General features: G+C 34.7%; 1 protein-coding gene across 1 annotated transcript in view; it reads left to right on the top strand.

Moving 5' to 3' along the window:
* CHSY3 (chondroitin sulfate synthase 3) overlaps positions 1–19927 on the top strand; it is a 280034-nt gene that overhangs the window by 4410 nt on the left and 255697 nt on the right. The window lies entirely within an intron of this gene.

Raw genomic sequence — 19927 nt, 5'->3', positions numbered from 1 at the left:
TTAGTGTTAGTAAAAATTTAATTTAACATTTGGTGTATTGCAGTTTTTAGTAGTTTGGTTTTCAGGTCGTTGGAGTTTGATATACTCAGCTGCACACATATGTAAATTATAACTTAACTCATTTTTTTATCTTTTCAAATTTTTCTTGTCTCCCATTATAGAAGAAACATGAAAATAGGTTCCTTGAGAAGTCATGATACCTCAAGATTACACAGTTACTTTGTAATTACTTTAGTAATTACTGTGTAATTACTTTAGTTAATTTTGCTTTATTTTTAATACTTTGTGGTATTTACACTTTTAGGGAATATTTCTTCTATCTATTAAAGAAACTAAAAATTATCAATAAATAGTTATTTGGAATATGTACTATGCAAATTTAAAATTGTTATTATCTCATTTCTTTTGATACTAAAATTGTAATTTTTCTTTTGTATAACTATGACTACCCTGTAGAATAAAAATGTTTGCAATGCAAGAACATTATAGTTAAAAATAGGTATTTTAGAATAAACTCACTGAAAAATATTTGTTTCTCCATTTACTATAAAACTAACTGAAAGGCATAAAACAAATACACAGTATAGAAAACACATTAGGTTGATTTTGTTTATATGAAGATACAACTTTGGAGACATTCACTGTGTATGGATGAGTAAACAAAATTATTGATATTTAAAAATAGAGATGGAAATTTATAATGTTTTATTTGGTATTTTATTGCCTTAACATCACATAGAAGGTCTTAACGAACCTTTTGTTTAAATGTCCTTCTCTTCAAGTTTTCGTTGATCCTGCCGTCTTCATCTAGCTGTGAACCCATTTCATCTAGCTGTGTACCCATTTATGTTCCAGGAGAGTAAAGTAAACTCAGGTGACCTACATGCTCAAGAATCGACTTAATATTTTATTTTTAATATAGGCATTTTATAGTGGAACTTTAGGTCATATCATAAACTGACATAAAAGAACAGATAAACCAAGAAATTGCAAATCTTACAAGATGTAACGTCATGATCACAGTATTTTCATTAACTTTTCAAAATACATTTAAATTTACACTCATACTAGGTTATCAACTGAGTTCACAATCTATATGAAGAAATCATTTCTATCTTTTTTTCCTCACAAAAGAAAATATTATTCTCTAAAGTTGTGCTGTTTTAGAAGGTTGACTTTATCTTTTGCTTAACAATTACATAGAATTTACTTTGTTTTGGAATATCAGTTTTTAAAGAGCTATTTAAACAGAATTTTGAGGGGGCATTGCTTTGGTAGTACAAAGTCTCAGGTCTTATTTAAAGGAATGATGGAACATTTCATGGCCAAGGTATTTATTAAATAGCATCTGTTAATAAATTTAGTAATGGTAAATATACAATTAAGTAATAATTTAAGCATGTTAATATTAGGATGCGTTCTGTGTTATATGGGACTCCTGAGTAGATCAGTTGGATCACAGCCAAACTAGGGTTTTCCAGTTTAGATTTTAGGTTAGTTCATATGATGTCCATTCTTTGCTACTGTTCACATTATTTGAAAAGAATCCTCTATTTTACTGTACATTGGTGTCCTCAGTAAAGGTGAAATTGTACATCTGGTCGTATAACAAGCTATGAAAGGATCTTTAACTTTGTTTTCTTTTTTCTTTTAAAAGATCCATCTGTGATAGAATTCTCTTAAAATCTTGAATTTCCTTTATCTATACCTTTCATGGATTTCGGAATTTTGTTTGGCTTTTCCTCCTAATAAAAGTTCTTACAGAGTTAAGAGCACTGCCGATGAATTTTGAGTTTAAACATATGAAGCATTCATGGTGCAATATTATCTTTTAAAAATGATAAACAGGCTTGAAGATCTTCCAGGAAGAGGATTGAGCAAACATAATTAAACTATATAGACTTTGTAGCTTTTCTTTATGATAAATTACAATTTTTATAAAACCTAGAAATCTTTTAGTATTATTTACTGTTCAATGAAAGTGTACTTTCTCTGTTTTATATACAATTTAGCATTAATTGAGAGAGAGAGAGGATACACTTGAACTTGGGTTTGAGTTCTCTTGTCTTTGGTAAGTTAGTTCTTCGAGCCTTGTTTAGTTCATCTGAAATTGGACATTATAACAGTGTCTGCTACATAATTTTTGGAGAAGATTAAGTGAATTGGCAAAAAAACCTATGGAAAGCCCTTCATATAGTGTTTAGTACACAGTAAATTTTCAATAAATGTTAATTATTATAGCCATAATTGTTGCTGAATAGATCATGTATTATACATAACATGGATTCATCGATATTTTATTATATTTTTTAATGATTAGTAATGAATGATTTGTCTATATCAAAAGAGTCAAACTAAAAATAAGCTGAATTCTTTTCAGTTAAAGAATCCAACTTTAAGGTTTTTTTGGCAAAGAGCAAGAAAGTTTCAAAAATACTAAAAGTATGGGGATTCCATGTCAGTAGAACTTACTATAAAACATGGAAGTCTGCATGTTTAAATGATGCATTACACATATTTGCTTCAGTCTTTGAGCACCATAATAATAGTTTATCTTAAAAAAACAGTGTGGAAAATATTATCTAACAAGTGATGATCTAATATACATATTTAAGGAATCTCAAATAGATGAGACTCAATATTAAAGAAAAAAAATTATTGTATAGGTTTCTAGATGGGTTGCCGGAACAATAGCCCCTTTTTCTGAGTTTCTCTGGAATTTTCAGTAGAAACAGAGGTTAATAGTGTCTCATTGTGCAATCAACTATATGAACACCAGGAACTTGGCTTTCAGGTAGCTAGAACCTGTTCCTGTGGTGCTCACTTTTGCAGGAAATGATGGATAGCTTTACTTCCTCCCTGGGGTAAGGTCCTCATGGTCTGGGAAAAATGTCTTGCATGGGGGCTTCTTGCTTTGTTTCTCTCTCTGTCATCTCATCCCCTTTTACTTTTTTCTTTCTGTATTTAATGATATATAAAATAGATTACAAATGCATTTGATATGCACCACTTTTCATCAAGTTCTTAGTAAATTAACGTGCTTATGATAGACCAGCCCCTGTGTCGCAAGAGATCACAGAATGTGCGCCCAGATCACTCCTAGGGCCCAGGAATGACTTGACCTCTCCTGACTAAAGAGGCCTTTAGTTGCTGATCAGCCTCAGATGGACTGGTTCTCTGTGTGCCTAAGACCATTGGAGAGTCAGAATTATGATTCTCCCTTTGGTACTTGGAGGTAGAAACATCTAGAGTCCTAGGACATATGGCATATGTTAATCAACACACTTCATGGGTTGCTGTTGTACTCATTTATACCTCAAATTGTATAAGTAAAGATTACTAACTAAAGCATATTCGTGAAAAATCATTCTATTTTATTCATTCTGTGAGTGTGAGAATTTATTGGCATCTACTGTTGGCTAAGTTCGCTTTTGTGGTAGAGCTCTATCTTGGCTACTGTTTTTCTAGTTCTCTGAGCTGCAATCTGGCAGCTTGGGAGGCTGCATATGGCTCTTAAACATTGTTTGGCTCATGGAGTGTTTTAAGGTTTTCTGTTTTTGTTTTCAGATGCTTTTAGGAGAGGCCAGCAGTCTTCAGTCCCCTTCATATCCTAATTCTAACAACAGGCTTTCCTTGCATGTTTATTTTAACTGCCTGGCCCAGGTATGCTTATGAGTCCTGATATTTTGAGGCAGATAACGCACATGTTGAAATTTTTATTAAAATATTCTCTAGAAGATGAAATGATTTTCTAGTGAGAATGAGATGTGTATTTTAAATACTGTAATTTACAGAAGATTTTTTTTCCAACTTGGCTGTTAGAATTGTGTGTCATATAATATAGTTATACTTCCTTTGTTGTAGGTGTATTTTTAGTAACTAGAAAGTTCTCACTGTTAAAAAAAAAAAAAATAGTTCAGCCAATCCAGTTTCAGCATGTGCCTTAGGAGAATTGCAAGTTCTATTTCTTTGGTTTCTGTTTTAGTGTGATCCTTTATATTCAAGCATTAAGTAATTTTAATTTCAATGATTCTTCTTCTCCCTATGAGGGAGTTTTACATTTCATCTAAGACTCATCTTCAGAACAGTGTGTATTTATCTTCTTAATGTTTATAGTTAAATGGAGCCAGAGAATGCATGTGTCTTATTTCATTCAATTAAATGTTTCGAATAAAATATAGCTCTATATTGATAAAGATATTTCTCTTTGGACTTAAAAACCATTTCTTAGGACTAAACAGATTTTTTATTAGATTCCTTAAAGAGTTAATTTCAAGCCAGAATGTCTTATGTCTCATCTTGGCCCCCTAAAGGCTATAAACACCCTAGAAAATTCCATTATTTCACAAAAGGATATGTTCTTGAAGTGTTTCTCTGGGCTTATAATACCAGAGAGCTATACCATAAAAAACTTAACTACATATAAGTTCTTCATAACATAACCATTAAGGTTAAAATAGTTGTGCCATTCTTAAAGGGCTATTGTACATCCTCCCTGGAATCTTCCTGTTAACTTAGGGGCTTCACTCTTCTGCAATGCTAATTTTGCTGTATCATGAACATGGTTTATGCCCCCAGAGTATATTAATATGTATGGAGAAGCATAAGTGGGGACTTGGATCAAAAATTCAGTCGTTCAAACATCTTTTCTTGGTTCTTATTCACAGTTTAGTTTTTAACTAAAAGCGGTAACCTGCTCACACCTACCCTTCCCACCCCCATTTCGCTTGTCAGATGAAATCATCATGCATTGATTTTATGCAGCTTCTTTTCTGCTACATTGTTTTCTTCCTTGTACAAAATAAAATTGCGTTCCAAGTTGAAGGAGAAACATGGTGTGGTTTTTCCATATTTTGTAGTCTTAGCTAGTTTATTGTTATTGTTAATGGATGCCTTATCACTTGAATTGTGACAACATATGCTTTATAAGATGATTCTGACAAATTGTGGAAAATAGTAAGTGAGAAAGATGCCTCCACACAATTTGAAATAAGTTCCATGATGACATAAATACTATCTTAGATTAAAAGCTTTGGATATTTTTCCTCCTTAATTGATCATAAGTATACTAATTTCCTGAAGAAATTCCAAGTCAACTTTTTACTTCTGCTTGCTTTGTCTTGGTCTCCAAAAAACCCCGTATGTTTTTAGAAACATTTATTTCAGTCTCTTTTCTATCGAATGAATTAGTGTTCATCATGCAAATAAATGTATTCAGTAATATAACTGATACGGCATTTTCCTTTGATAATAACATGTTACATGTTTTGAGCAAAGGTGTGCCTTTTAATAATGAGGTATTTGAGCTAGCCATAAACTTCATTAAAATAAAAAATTCAGCGTCTTTAGTCATCTGAGTCATTATTTGATATGATTGAGCAATAAGAAAGCCTGAGTAAACTGAAAAATTAAGGGATTGCCGTTCCCTCAGAATTCTAACGTTCTGTTCATTTACTGTCCTAACTATTAAACAACACTCTACTTAAGGCTTAACCACATACAAATACTTTTGAATGATAACATGCATTTAAGGTGACCCTGTCTTAGAAAGGTGTGGGACATTTATGGCACAGTATGTGATAAGTTTCTAAATTAAATAAACCAAAACAATGCTAAAAAAAAATCAGCAAACCCTGTTTTGGAACTAACTAATGAATGGAATGGATTTCTTAATTCATTGAGTTTCTAAAATCTTTACTCACCATTTGTCATTTTTCAAGCTCTGTCCCTCATTCTTCATTGTCAATGGCATCTGCACTTCTCATTCTCTCTTTCAGTTTCATTCATTAAAGAGAGATAGCTTAAAAAAATATATGCATGCTAATAAAAGTAGTATGCAATAAAATTAAATTCAAATGTGAAGAAATAAAGGAAAAAGGAAAATGTAGAAAAATAAAAAAAAATCTTTAAAAATGTGGGTTGGGCTCATGTTTTGCTGTTGTTAAAGAGAACTTTACCTAGATACTGAGACCTGAAAGAGATCTTTCCTGTAGAACAGAGAGGGGCTCTGAGGGATCACAAAACTCAGCACCCTTCTGTGAGTAGAACAGTATGAATTGTTTCAATATTTCTTGTAAATCACCTCAACATAAGCCAGGAGTGCCACACAGACGGGCAGTTCTGCAGGAGGAGTTCTACTTGGAGACAGTGCAATTATGTTCAAGTGCACCATTGCCTCCTGCCTTACTTGATTTTATTTTAAAATTTAGAATAGCTTTCAGAAAGCCCTCCATGGATATTGCTTCTCGCTAAGATGTTTCATAGTAGGTTGGCCAACAGGAAGTTTGAGTTACGCATGTTCTCTGGTGAGAACCCAGAATGCATCTGTTGTGTCATTGGTTAAGGACAGATACATGATTGTGCTTTGCTCATCAAGAGGATGATGGAAACACTAGCTACACATGGAGAAATCAAACCAGATTAGAGACTCAATGGCTGTCCCACCTGAGGAGCACAGAGTGAAGTCCAAGAGAATTCCTAACATCTTGGCCTAGAATTAGCAATGTGGTTACCTCGCTATCAAGTTGATTATTAGAAATGTCTATTTTCATTAATTTGATAATTTATTGTATAATCATATGTTATATAATTTTTATTACATTTTTATATAAATGTAAGTTTAATTTTAGGTAAAATTTGCACGCCCAAATGAAAACATTGAACAATCAACATTTTAATGAAAAAATCTCTTTTAATCTAATGTTCCTATATATAGAAATAAATTTTACAGGAGTTGAGTATATTTAATACCCATGATGAGTGTTACGAAGTATGAGAAAAATTACAGTGGTAAATTAAATTTAAACTAGTCTGCCTTAGAATTCAGTCATCTCACATCTTATATAGCTGGCTGGTTTCATTTGCCCAAATATGTCTCCATCAGCAGTGAACACACATAGACCTTCCTTGTCCTCATGGAGCTCAGAGGGAGGAGGGAGTCCCGCTTCTAACGTTGTCTTGCTTTCACGTCTGATACAGAGTTGGGTTTCCCATCTTTGTCATCCTTCTGAATTCTCTTTCATTCTAAATCAGGAGAGCTCCACTTGGGTTCACGGTGATGTGTGTGTTGGAACTGGGATCACAGGGTCTTTATCTGAGTTTTCTTAGGTGAACATTTTCCTCTCTTGTTTGTATTAATTTACTGAAGAGGAGTAAAACAAAGGCACGTTTAGTGGTTTGATGGCATGTAAATATATTTTTTGCCTTTTGTAAAGCACAGGCCACTAAGAATTTGTTTTTTAACCAAATCTAGAGCTGGAATACTTGGCTTCAAGTTGTAGATCTGCCATTCACTAGCTGTATGGCCTGAGACAGTAACTTAACTTCTTTGTGCCTTAGTTTCCTCATCTATCAAATGGATATAATCCCAGTACCCACCTCGTAGAACGGTTGTAAGGATTAAATGAGTCGATGTATATAACAGCACTCACAATAATGCCTGGCAGTGTTAAGTGTTCTGCAGCTGTTAGCTATTTTCGCAGAAGCAGAATGGTATAAAATGGTGCCAACTTTACAGAGCCATTGTGAGACGTAAAAAGGTCAACGTATTAGAAGGCCTTAGACTAATGCTTGACACATAATAAGTCCTGTATAACTCTTAACTACTATTAATGTTTTCCAGTGTACAATGTTCATATTCTTTTTTACCCTCATGGGAAAGAGAACGTTGATTGGAAAGGGTTTATTGCAATTGCTTTCTGAAAGATGGGCTTTGCTGTAGCAGGGAACGTGCTGATTCAGTACTTCCTCAGCCTGACTGCACAATTGAATCCCCTCGGGGACTTCGGAAAAAATCTGGTGCTGGAACCCATCCTTGACCATTATATCAGAATCTCTTAACAGGTGAGACCTGCCACATAGGTGATGTTTCAAACTCCCTAGGTGATTCTAATGTGGCTCTAAGATTTAGACCTCTGTATAACTTTTTTTAAAATCGCTCTCTGTATTCAAATATCCAGTCCATTCTTTATTCCTTAAAAATGACTTTTTGTTCTGTTTTACTTTGGGGTAGATCATAGGAGGGAAATAGACATTCTGCATTTCTGTCTATGTTTGTTACTTACCTGTTCCAAAGAGTTAGTGACTGGATTTAAGATAATAAACTTAAAGCCATCACTCATAACTGTAGGCTTTCTTATGGTCTGCTTTTCATGGTTCACATGTTACTCTTTTCTTTTTTTTTTAATTAAAGATAGATTTTAAAACATTCTTAGAAAAAAAATATTTTTCTAACCCATGCAAGGCTAGAGTTTTTATACCCGTTTTTATTTAATATGTTTGAGTAATGTATAGTAACAGAGTTCTTAAAATTATAGGTGGAATGTTTTCATTGACTTGATTGCATTAACATTGACTGGTGACTTGGAGCTCAAAAGGATAAAAGATAACGTAGTATCTGTTTGATTGTGGAAACAGTAACTTATTTACAAACTTTTTTGGGTAAATTTGATTTCAGCCAGTATTTTCAGCAAGTATTTCCATGCCCATGCTATAGTTGACTGCTATAATGGAGAAAAATATAGGATACACAGGATTGTAAGGGAAGAAGTCCCCAAGGAGAAGAGCAAAGTGCAGTACTTCCTTCAAACTAGACGTCATACACAGGTGCATTGCCGGGTAAGTCAGGATGCCTGAGGAGGCAAAGGTGGAAGAACAGCATGATGGCAAATAGTGTGTTTGCTTCAAGTATGTCTGGAGGTAGGAGAAATGAGGCTCAAAAGCTGTTGGTAGAACTCAGGAAAGGCCTTGTACATCATCTTCAGAGGTTTAGGATTATACCTTGTAGATCACTGATTCTTAGAATCACCTGGGGAGATGTCATTGGTTTAGATACCGTAGTTGTGATGGAGCACTTGTGTAGAATTGCTAAAAATCTCTGGGCAATTGTAATGAGTAGTCAGAGTGGAAAATCAGTTCCATAGATCATGGGGAGCTTTGAAGATTATTTTTTCATTGGTGAATGCCATGATCACATTACGCTACAGGTAATGGTTGTAGCATGGAAGGATGGACTTTTTAGTTCCTAGGGATAGTAACAAAAGACAACTAGGATGATATGGTACCAGACCCATGAGAGATGAGCCTTGATGAAAGAGTAAAAGTGGCGGTAGAGGTGAGCCTAGTGAGGAAAGAAAATTGATAGAAGTAGGCGATTGATTACATACAGGGTGTAATGGGGGAGAGTTACAAGGTAACTCCTGGGCTTTGGATTCGTATGCTAGTACTATTCCCAGAGACCGCGAATAAAGGAAGAAGGGTGAGTGTGGGTGATTGGTGTGTTTCAGGTGTGGGCAGAGGGTGAGGAAAATGGAGGTCCATTTTGGATACATTGAATTTTGTTTATTATTTATCTATTCAACAAATACTTATTGAACAATGAATATTCCTGGCACTTTTATAGGAAGAAAAAAAGAAAAATAAAAGAAATGGACAAGATTACTGCTTTGTTTTCTAGAGGGGAAAGAGAGTAAATCAGTAATGGAAGGCCAAAAGAACACAAGAATGTGGGTGTGCAATTTTAAATAGGGTGGTTAGGTGGGCTTTACTAAGAAGATGATATTTGAACCATGTGAGGAAGAAGCTCTCCTGCCAAAAGCAGTCAGCAGTCAAGTCAAGAACTTGCCAGAGGGCAGAAGGGAAGCTAGAGTTGAATAACAGGCCAGGAGGGTGAGATCTGAGGGGATAAGGGGTAAGACATCATGTTCAGCTTTGCAGTCCTTTGTCAGTACTTCTTAGTAGAAGATTGAGGCCTACAAAGCTGTTGCTCTCTGAGATTAAGCTGGTAGGAGTATGGCTCTACTGTAGGTATTATCAGGCTACGTGAATGCATTTGTTTTAGGCAAGCTTCACTCATGGGTGAAACGGTTATTGTTTAAAATGTAAAAAGAAAAACCATGCCAAAGCCATAGGATTAAAAGATTGTTTAAAATTTAATTTATTAAGAGTCATTGATTTTTAAATTGTTTACAATTCAAATTTTATTTGGTGATTGGAACCAGTAATATATAAAATGGTTCAAAAACAAGGCATAAAAATAGATAAGAGTTAAAAATCTTTCAATTCCTGGCCTCCATCTGCCTGGAGAGGTCTTCCCCCTAACAACTGTCTACTCTTTTTTCCAGAGTTTCTTTTGCATGTGAGACTATGCATGTATAGTATTGCCCACCTCTCGAATTTACATTTTTCACAAGAGATGGCATATTATATACATTGCTGTGAATGTTGCTTTTTTCAATAAAGAACATTTCCTGAAGTTATTCTGTCGTTACCTCATTTTCATTAATCTCATTCTCTTTAAAAAAATCATCATTCTCTTTTATTTAACATTTTTTTTAATGTTTTATTTTTGAGAGAGAGAGAGAGAGAGAGAGAGAGAGAAAGAGAGAGCGAGCGAGTGGAGGAAGGCAGAGAAGAGAGTGAGATCCAGAATCTGAAGCAAGCTCCAGGCTGCTCAGAGCCAGACGGAGGGGCTCAAACTCACGAGCTGTGAGATCATTACCTGAGCTGAAGTTGGATGATTAACCGACAGAGCCACCCAGGCACCCTATTCTCTTATTTATTGTTGCCTAGTATTTAAAAACGAAACTGAAAATTGTCTCTTATTTTAAGAGGCACTGCATGCATTTATGTGAGAGCAAAAGGAAAATGGACAGTGCAACAGCCTGCAATCAGTATATATATTTCCATCTTTTCTGGATTGCTAAATTTTTAAAAAAAAATTTTAATGTTTATTTATTATTTGTGAAAGACCGACAGAGCATGAGTGGGGGAGAGGCAGAGAGAGAGGGAGACACAGAATCCAAAGCAGGCTCCAGGCTCTGAGCTGTCAGCACTGAGCCTGACATGGTGCTCGAACTCACGAACCATGAGATGATGACCTGAGCCCGAGTCGGACGCTCAACCGACTGAGCCACCCAGGTGCCCCAATTGCTAAAATTTTTTATTGTGTGTTTTTTTAAGGTTTTATTCAAATCCCAGTTAGTTAATATACAGTGTAACATTAGTTTCAAGTGTACAATGTAGTGACTCAGTGCATCCATACAACCCATTGCTCATCACAACAATTGCAAACAAACAAAACCAAAAAACTGGGGCACGTGGGTGACTCATTTGGTTAAGCATCCGACTTTTGCTCAGGTTGTGACCTCATAGTTTGTGGGTTTGCGCCCCATGTCAGGCTCTGTGCTGACAGCTCGGATCCTGGAGCCTGCTTCAGATTCTGTGTCTCCCTCTCTCTCTCTCTCTCTCTCTGCCCCTCCTCCACTCACACTCTGTATCTTTAAAATAAATAACCATTAAAAACAATTTTTTAAAAACCCTGAAAAACCAAAACTAAAATAAATAAATAAATTTTTAAAAAGAGTTAACAGACTTCCCACATGGTTAACCCTTTTTAAAAAAATGTGTATTTGAATATGTAAAATTATTATCTGATTTATTTAAGATATGTATAGGGTGATCTGAAAGGTAGCCTGGTACAAATTGTAATATTAAAAACATATTTTACATCTTTTTTTTAAAGTTTATTCATTTATGTAAATAATCTCTACACCCAATGTGGGGCTGGAACTTAAAACCCCAAGACCAAGAGTTGCATACTCTTTCACTTGAGCCAGGCAGATGGCACCCCAAAAGCATATTTTATATTTCTTGAATATGAAGGAAATATTTAAATATGTATTAAATATTAAGGAAATAAATAAATATGTATATTACATTTACCGTATAATATGTTAAGTATGTTTGTTATATTTAATGTAAACATGTATGTAAATATGCATATTTAAATTTATTAACTTAGGAGCTTCTGAGGACAGATTTAATCGAGAGGCACAGAAGTGCTTTACTACTAAACAACCAGTAAGAGGATAACGGGCATAAAGCATAATAAATGTCAAGTCATAAATTTGGGCTTCCATTTTTTATACGTTAGTTGCCAGATCTTGTATGCAATATATTATGTCATTGTAAAGTTTCCTGCAGTAGAATTACCAAACAAATTTAGGGTCATTAAAGTGTGGATCTATATTACACAATATTATTTGGCAATAGACTAAAGTTATTTTTACTTCTCTTGAAAATTTTGTTGATAGTTTTAGATAAGTAATTGATTACATACTTATAGGATATTCTTTGTTATATCTGGAGGTTATTCTTACAGTATAGAACTAAGTTACAAGGTTTCTATCTGGTATGGCTTTTGCTTAGTGTTTAAATACCTTAAGATACATATCTTCCTTTGTGAAACTAGAGTTTAGGAATTATGAACATATAGTCTATTTTATGTCTTAATAGAACATTAGGAGCTTCTGCTACAAATAGATTTAGAGCAGAATACCTTAGATTAATTACATAGCATATAAATCCATCATCCTTAATATCCTACCCATATAATTGCTTACATTAAGATTCATATGTTTCCTTTATTCATATGTTTCCTTTCTGCATTTCTCATATTTAACCTTTCTCTTATTTTGGTTTCCCATTTTAATTAAATAGCCTTAAAGATTTACAAAATTATAGTCAATTAAATCATGGCAAGAATGTCTGCTGACTTTGAAAAGTCTATAGAAAGACCCAGTATAATCAAATAGCCTTTGTTAATCAGTGTTTGCTTTTCTGACAATACATTTTGTAGTAGTGTTTGTGAATGTTTGCTTTTATTGGTTGTCACCATGTGACTGATGATTACTCTTGTTGTTATACACATTAGTTGCAATAATATTTATATATTTACTCCAGTAAATTCTGCATATAGATGGTCTAACACTTAATCAATTTTTAAAATAATTTCAAATCCATTTGAATTGATTTGTTTTTTCATTTGAAGAGCTTTTCACAGTACACCATAAATTAGATTTTTGAAGCTTAAGCAATATAATAAATGGTAGTATATTCACTGAAATACAAAATACATACGTAATTATAAAATAATTATGATACTTTTATAATAAAGCAAAATTAGTGTAAATGTAGGTATTTTCGTCAGGTCCTGTAAGGTCCTAATTTGAATACATTTTAATTTTTGGTCCTTTTTTTCTTATCTCAACCAAGTTCTAGTTTTTGTAATCTTAACAAAGTTTTAATTTCCTGTCCTTTATTCTCTTAATGTTTCTTCATTTTCTAGCACTCTTAGTGTTGAAATGCAATTACCAGGTTTTATTCTGCCTCAATCCATTTTAAAAGTAATACCTTAGCTAGCAGATATATAGCCACAGTGGCATTATGAATTTTGATTACACTTCTCTTATAAAACTAAATTGCCATATTAAGGAAGAAACATCACCTTATTTCAATTTTGACACTTTTAACACAAGGTCACATGGTTTTGTGTTGTTAAATGCCAGGACCAGCCTGGCAGACACCCTCAAACTCTCCAAGGCTTGTAAAACTTAAATCTCTTTTGCATTAGACCAGAGTTCCATTTCTCCAAGTACCTCATTTGAAGAGTTGCTTGAAACAGTCATAATGAGTGAAATTGATTTTATCAACTTTGACAGATAGTTGTAAAATGTGTCTGGAAATAATGGCGAGGCGATCTGTTCTGATGCTCTCCAGGCTTTATTTTCTAGCAATTACCAGTTGTATAAAATATGTAAGTAATGATGCTGATAATTCCTGATTATATAAAATGTTTTACTTTTATTTAAAAATTTTTAAATGTTTATTAATTTTTTTGAGAGAGAGACAGAGCATGAGCAGGGAAGGGGCAGAGAGAGAGGGAGACACAGAATCTGAAGCAGGCTCCAGGCTCTGAGCTGTCAGCACAGAGCCCAGCACGGGGCTTATATTCATGACCTGAGCCAAAGTTGGCCACCCAACCGACTGAGCTACCCAGGTGCCCCCTTTTACCTTTTTAAAGAACCCTTCTTTCACTTTATTCCTTGTCCAAAAGATGATTTGTGACCGAAAATGCTATGTGAAAAAAATATTTTTAGGAATGTGAGTGGTGAATCCCTTTTTTAGTTTTCCATTTCTCCATACTAGTATTGTTTTTCAGTTTACATGCATGACTCTATGGGAGTCATCCAGTTTCCACAACTCTTAGGTAAGTTGAATAAAGAATGATTTTAGCAGCATATTATTCTCATGGCCAGTTCATATACATTTATTAGTCACATTTTGGAATGTTAGAGATTTGTGAAAATACTTTTTTTGTTAGTACATTTGCTGTACTTTTTTCTGTAAAGTAGAATTAATGTGGCTTTGACAAACTAATCTAGATCTGAATCTAATAGATTTTCTTCTATTTAAAAAATTGGTGGATAATGTTGGCATCATTTTGTAGAGCTGTATTGGTCAGATTTATTTCTTTTGTTTTTTTTCTTTCCAAGTTTTTGTTTAAGTTCCATTTAGTTAACAGACAGTATAATCTTATTTTCAGGTATAGGGTTTAGTGATTCATCACTTACAACAGTCAGTATTCATCACAATAAGTGCCCTCCTTAATACCATCACCTATTTAGCCCATCCCCCTATCTACCTCCCCGCTGGTAACCATCATTTTGTTCTCTGTAAAGTCTGTTTCTTGGTTTACATCTCTCTCTCTTTTTCCCTCTTTGCTCATTTGTTTTGTTTCTTGATTTGTTGTTGATTTGTTTCAAATCCCACATATGAATGAAATCATATGGTATTTGTCCTTCTGTGACTGACTTATTTCACTTAGCATAATACACTCTAGCTCTATACACATTGTTGCAGATGACAAGATTTCATTCTTTTTGATGGCTGAGTAATGTTCCATTGCATATGTGTGTGTGTGTGTGTGTGTGTGTGTGTGTGTGTGTGTGTGTGTATACTACTTCTTCTTTATCCATTCATCAGTCAGTGGACATTTGGGCTCTTTCTGTGACTTGGCTATTGTTGATAATGCTGCTATAAGCATGTGTCCCTTCGGATCAGTATTTTTTGTACCCTTGGGTAAATACCTGGTAGTGCAATTGCTGGGTCATAGGGTAATTCTATTTTGAACTTTCTGAGAAACCTCCATACTGTTCTCCCAGAGTGGCCGCATTAATTTGCATTCCCACCAACAGTGCATGCAGTGCACATCCTCTCCACATCCTCACCAACACTTGGTGCTTCTTGTCTTTTTGATTTCAGCCATCCTGACAGATGTGAGGTGAGGTCTCATTGTAGTTTTGTTGATTGTTTCCCTCACTGTGCAGAAGCTTTTTCTTTTGATGAAATTCTGATAGTTAATTTTTGCTTTTGTTCCCCTTGCCTCAGGAGATGTATCTAATAAGACTTTGATACAGCCCATATCAGAGAGATGACTGCCGATGTTTGGCTCTAGGATTTTGATGATTTCCTGTCTTAAATTTAGGTCTTTTATCTATTTTGAGTTTATTTTTGTGTATGGTATAAGAAAGTGGTCCAGTTTCAATCTTCTGCTTGTTACTGTCAGTTTTCCTAACACCATTTGTTGAAGAGACTGTCTTTATTCCATTGGAGATTCTTTCTTGCTTTGTCAATTGACCATACAGTTGTCGGTTCATTTCTAGGTTTTCTATTCTGTTGTACTGATCTGTGTGTGTATGTTTGTGCTGGTACCATATTGTCTTGATCACTACAGCTTTGTAATATAACTTGAAGTCTGGAATTTTTTTTTTAAGAAGAACTTCTTTTTTAAAATTAGTTAATTAATTATTTTGAGAGACAGAGAGAGAGAGAGAGAACATGAATCAGGGAGGGGCAGAGAGAGAGGGAGACCGAGAATCAGCACATATTCTGATGTGGAGCTTGAACTCATGAACCAAACTGTGAGATCATGAAGTTGGAAGCTTAACTGACTGAGTCACTCAGGCATTCCTAAAGTGTGGAATTTCGATGCCTCCAACTTTGCTTTTCTTTTTCAAGATTGCTTTGGCTATCTTAGGTCTTCTCTGGTTCGATACAAATTTTAGGATTGTTTGTTTTAGCTCTCTGAAAAATGCTGATGGTATTTTGATAGGGATTGCATTAAATGTATAGATTGCTTTGGATCATACAGACATTTTAACAATATTTCTTTCTTCCAGTCCATGAGCATGAAATGGTTTTCCATTTCTTTCTGTCCTTTTCAATTCCTTCCAATAGTGTTCTATAGTTTTCAGAGTACAGATCTTTTACCTCTTTGGTTAGGTTTATTCTCAGGTATCTTAGAGTCTTTGGTGCAATTTCTTGATATTGAAGTAAATTTAGTTGCATCTCTACATCATGTTAACAGTTAAGGTATGTAGCCCATGGGAAAATGGAAACCAGAGTAAGGATTTAGGGTAGTGTAAAAAGCAGTGTATACAACCCAGTCTAATGTTGATCCAGAGCTTAGTGTGGTTCTATTCATTTTTCTCTGTCTCGTTAAGAACAAAGACTATGCTAGGAAATGTCTAAAATGTCTAGTGTTTATTATATGATGAGCAGTTACCTAATTGCCCACCTAAGCTTTTTAACTTGAGTACATATAATAATAATAATAATAATAATAATAATAATAATACAATAAGCATCAAACTGGTTTACATTGATACATAGCTATAAAAATAACTATTGATCATTAGTTGCATACCAGACACTTTACTGGATGCTTTAACATGCTTTTCTGTGCTGTAAGGGTGATTAAGTGAGTTAAAATGTCCTTTCTTTTGTCTTAAGGTATAAATGGGCACCATACTCGGAGCACTTTTGTAACTTGCCCAAATTCACACAGCCAGAGAGCTGTTTGAGTCTTGCTTTGAACTCTGGTTTATTTGATTCCAAAGACCATATTTTTCTCCGTAATATTACATTGACATTCTGCCTTAACTTTCAAAGAATGACATTTCATTTTTATTTTAAAACTATGTTGTCAGATTGGAATAGACAAGTTCAAGTATATTCAGTATGAGGAAATTGGAAAGAAATGACGTAGGCTACAAAGGTCAGACAGTAAAGACCGGAATGGAGAGCTGCTGCCATCAGTTTTAACATCCTTGCCACATCCTTTCCTGTTGGAGATAAAGAGTGTCTTCATCTTTCTGGGAGAGACCTGTAAAGAGTGAATGAAAAGGACCAAAAGTGTTATAGTCCTTCTAGTCCTAAGCGTGTGTGTTTACAGGAAAAATATCCAACACTAAAGCTTTCATTTTCTATAGAAGCAGAAAATTGTATATTTTACTTTACCTCAGGGCAAGAGTAAAAATGTAGGCTGTCAGTTTTATCTTAATTTTTTTTTTTCTTTCAGCTGTACTGTTTAGGAACAAAGTACACATGGGCATGTGTATCACACTAGAATTTCACTTGTTGGGGTATATTCTGAGAATGCATGAGTTTATCTTAAAAATATTCTTTGTTCTGTTAACTAGTTTATGTTAGAATGAAGATTTCTCATGTACTTCTCAGAAGTGCATATACATAGAGGAAAATTTTCAGAAGTAGTTACATATTGTTTTTAAAAAAGCTGAAACTTTGTAGAAACCATTATTTCAGGGATTTTTATTATGAGTGTTCATAATTATTAGCTTCGAGGAGTGCCTTTTACATGGACTTACATTGTTAATAAATTCTTGTGAAAATCCCTGCAGATAAATGGGTTTATTACCATTTTTATTAGAATCATCATAATAAGCAGGCTTGTGTTGAGTGCCAGCCGAATGCTTAGCTCTAGATAGAATATGAAAATAGAGATAGTGCTTCAGATAACAGCTTTAGAATCCTAAAGTGTTACAGTAAAGTCATACAGTGGAAATATTGGAACAACAGCCCATGTCAGAATGAATGCATTTCAAGCACTTACCAATATAAGATTGCATGTATTGTTCTAAAGACATAAACTTCTCTTAAAGAGTTGAGAGTATAGCTAGGAAAAAGGATAATCTTCACTATAGCATGTTCAAAAGGAGCCATCCCTGGGGGCACCTGGGTGGCTCAGTTGGTTGAGTGTCTGACTTTGGCTGAGGTGATGATCTCATGGTTCCTGAGTTCGAGCCCCGTGTCTGGCTCACTCCTATCACCTCAGAGCCCGCTTCAGATCCTCTGTCCCCCTCTCTCCTTGCCCCTCCCTGCTCACGCTCTCTCTCAAAAATAAAACTAAACACTAATATATATATATATACATATATATATATATATACGTATATATATGTATACACACACACACACACACATATATATATATATATATATATATATATATATATATATATATATATATGGAACTATCCCTGGGAGCTATGAAATTTGGCAGAAGAGCTTCATAGCTTCATGGAGAAGTCGATCTTAACTTTGAATAGTAGGTAGGTCAGTTTTCCAAGCATAGAGAAGAGATGAGCCAAGATGGGCTGTGCATGGTGCCCTGAGGGCATGATTGTTGGGACCTGCCACCTCCCCTAGGTCAAAGCTGTAGAAGAAGGAGTCACAGCACCAAAAGAGAAAATTGGACATTCTTCTATCATAGGGATGACTGTGTCAGTGAGTACCAAAGAGCCAAACTGTTGGCAGAAAGCAATGCAAAGACTGCAGAGGAGACATGATCTGTGAATCCTGGAAAGAAGAAGTGAGAGTCTTCTTTTACCCCTGGGGATTAAGGATCCTTCTAGGCTTCCAGTTAAAGTAAGATCTTGGAATCCCAGGAACTCTTAGGCTACTGGGTTACCTTAATCTCTTTGAAAACTGCCATGTTCAAATTCTTATCCAATGTAACTCATTCTTTCCAATCCAGTTAATTGTAAATTGCCTCTATCTCCACCCCTCATTCAGTGGCAGTGAGCCAGCAAAAAGGAATGACTGGGCATGTAGAATTACCTAGCCAATAAGGGGAAAACCTGAGAAGGAACAAGGGGGAAGGGAGGGGGTTGATCAAAACCCTATAAAACAAAGCACCTTGTCTATAGTCGTGGCATTCACTTTTGAATGTCCCCTCTCTGTAAAGAGAGCTTTCATACTGTTCTTACGTTCTGATCTTACACTCTAATAAACTTTTGCCTGATGCTCAAATAAATAAAATAAATAAGTAAATAAATAAATAAATAAATAAATAAATAAACAACTTGCCTTTCTCAGCCTCCCCGATCTTATCACAACCTCCCTCTTGGCAACATTTATAGACTCACATATCATGCCAATTGAAAACAATTTTTTTTCTCATTTTGAATAACCCACTGAAAACAGCTCCTGTTTAATACAGCTTTAAGAAAAATTTAAAATGTGTATTTGTGAAAAATATATCTAGCTTAAAAACGTGGCTGTACTCTAATCGACGCTGTTCTACAAACATTTGTACCTATGGACAAACTGACTACCTCATCTTGCTTTGTGTGTTTCAATTGATTGGCAGTGCTGATTTCTTCCAGCATTTTTCTGTAAATGAAGGCCTTTTAACAGAAGACACTCATTAATTTCTGTCTCATATTTTAACTAAGTAAATTATTAAGTGCTTAACAAATTATACCTGGGCTTTTAATATTTGTGTTAATTTTTTTTTTTTTTTTTTTTTTTTTTACCTTTCTATACGGAAACAGTTTACTAGCTTAATGGGATAGGTATTTGGGTAGGAGTGTTTAAAGCCATTTTATGAGTTATTGTGTCACATAGGAATGTATTTGACTAAAAAAAAACCCCACACAACAGAAAATTTGTACACAGTGGCTTTTGTCAATTTTCCAAAAGTGTAGGTGATAACTCCATGACTAAGTAGATGCTAAATGGTATCATCATGGTCCCATGCTTTAACTGTCTTTTTGGCTCTGCCTTTGCTTAGAATGTTAGCTTTTGTCCTCAGGCACTGTTAAGGATCTAATCCTAGTTCTAGGTAGGAAGGGGAAAGACTTGCTATTGCCGTGAGTTTAGTCCTTTCTTCAGGATAGAGGTCCTCCCCCATGGACTTCGGCCTACATATCCTTGGTTGGAATTGTGTCATATAGCCATCTGTGACTGCAAGAGAGGTGGGAATCTAGCTTCCATGGTAGGAAAA

The sequence above is a fragment of the Panthera onca genome, chromosome A1 (assembly GCF_046562875.1).
Source record: "Panthera onca isolate mPanOnc1 chromosome A1, mPanOnc1 haplotype 2, whole genome shotgun sequence".
Classification (NCBI taxonomy): Eukaryota; Metazoa; Chordata; class Mammalia; order Carnivora; family Felidae; genus Panthera; species Panthera onca.
This window is presented reverse-complemented; position numbering and strand designations above follow the sequence as displayed.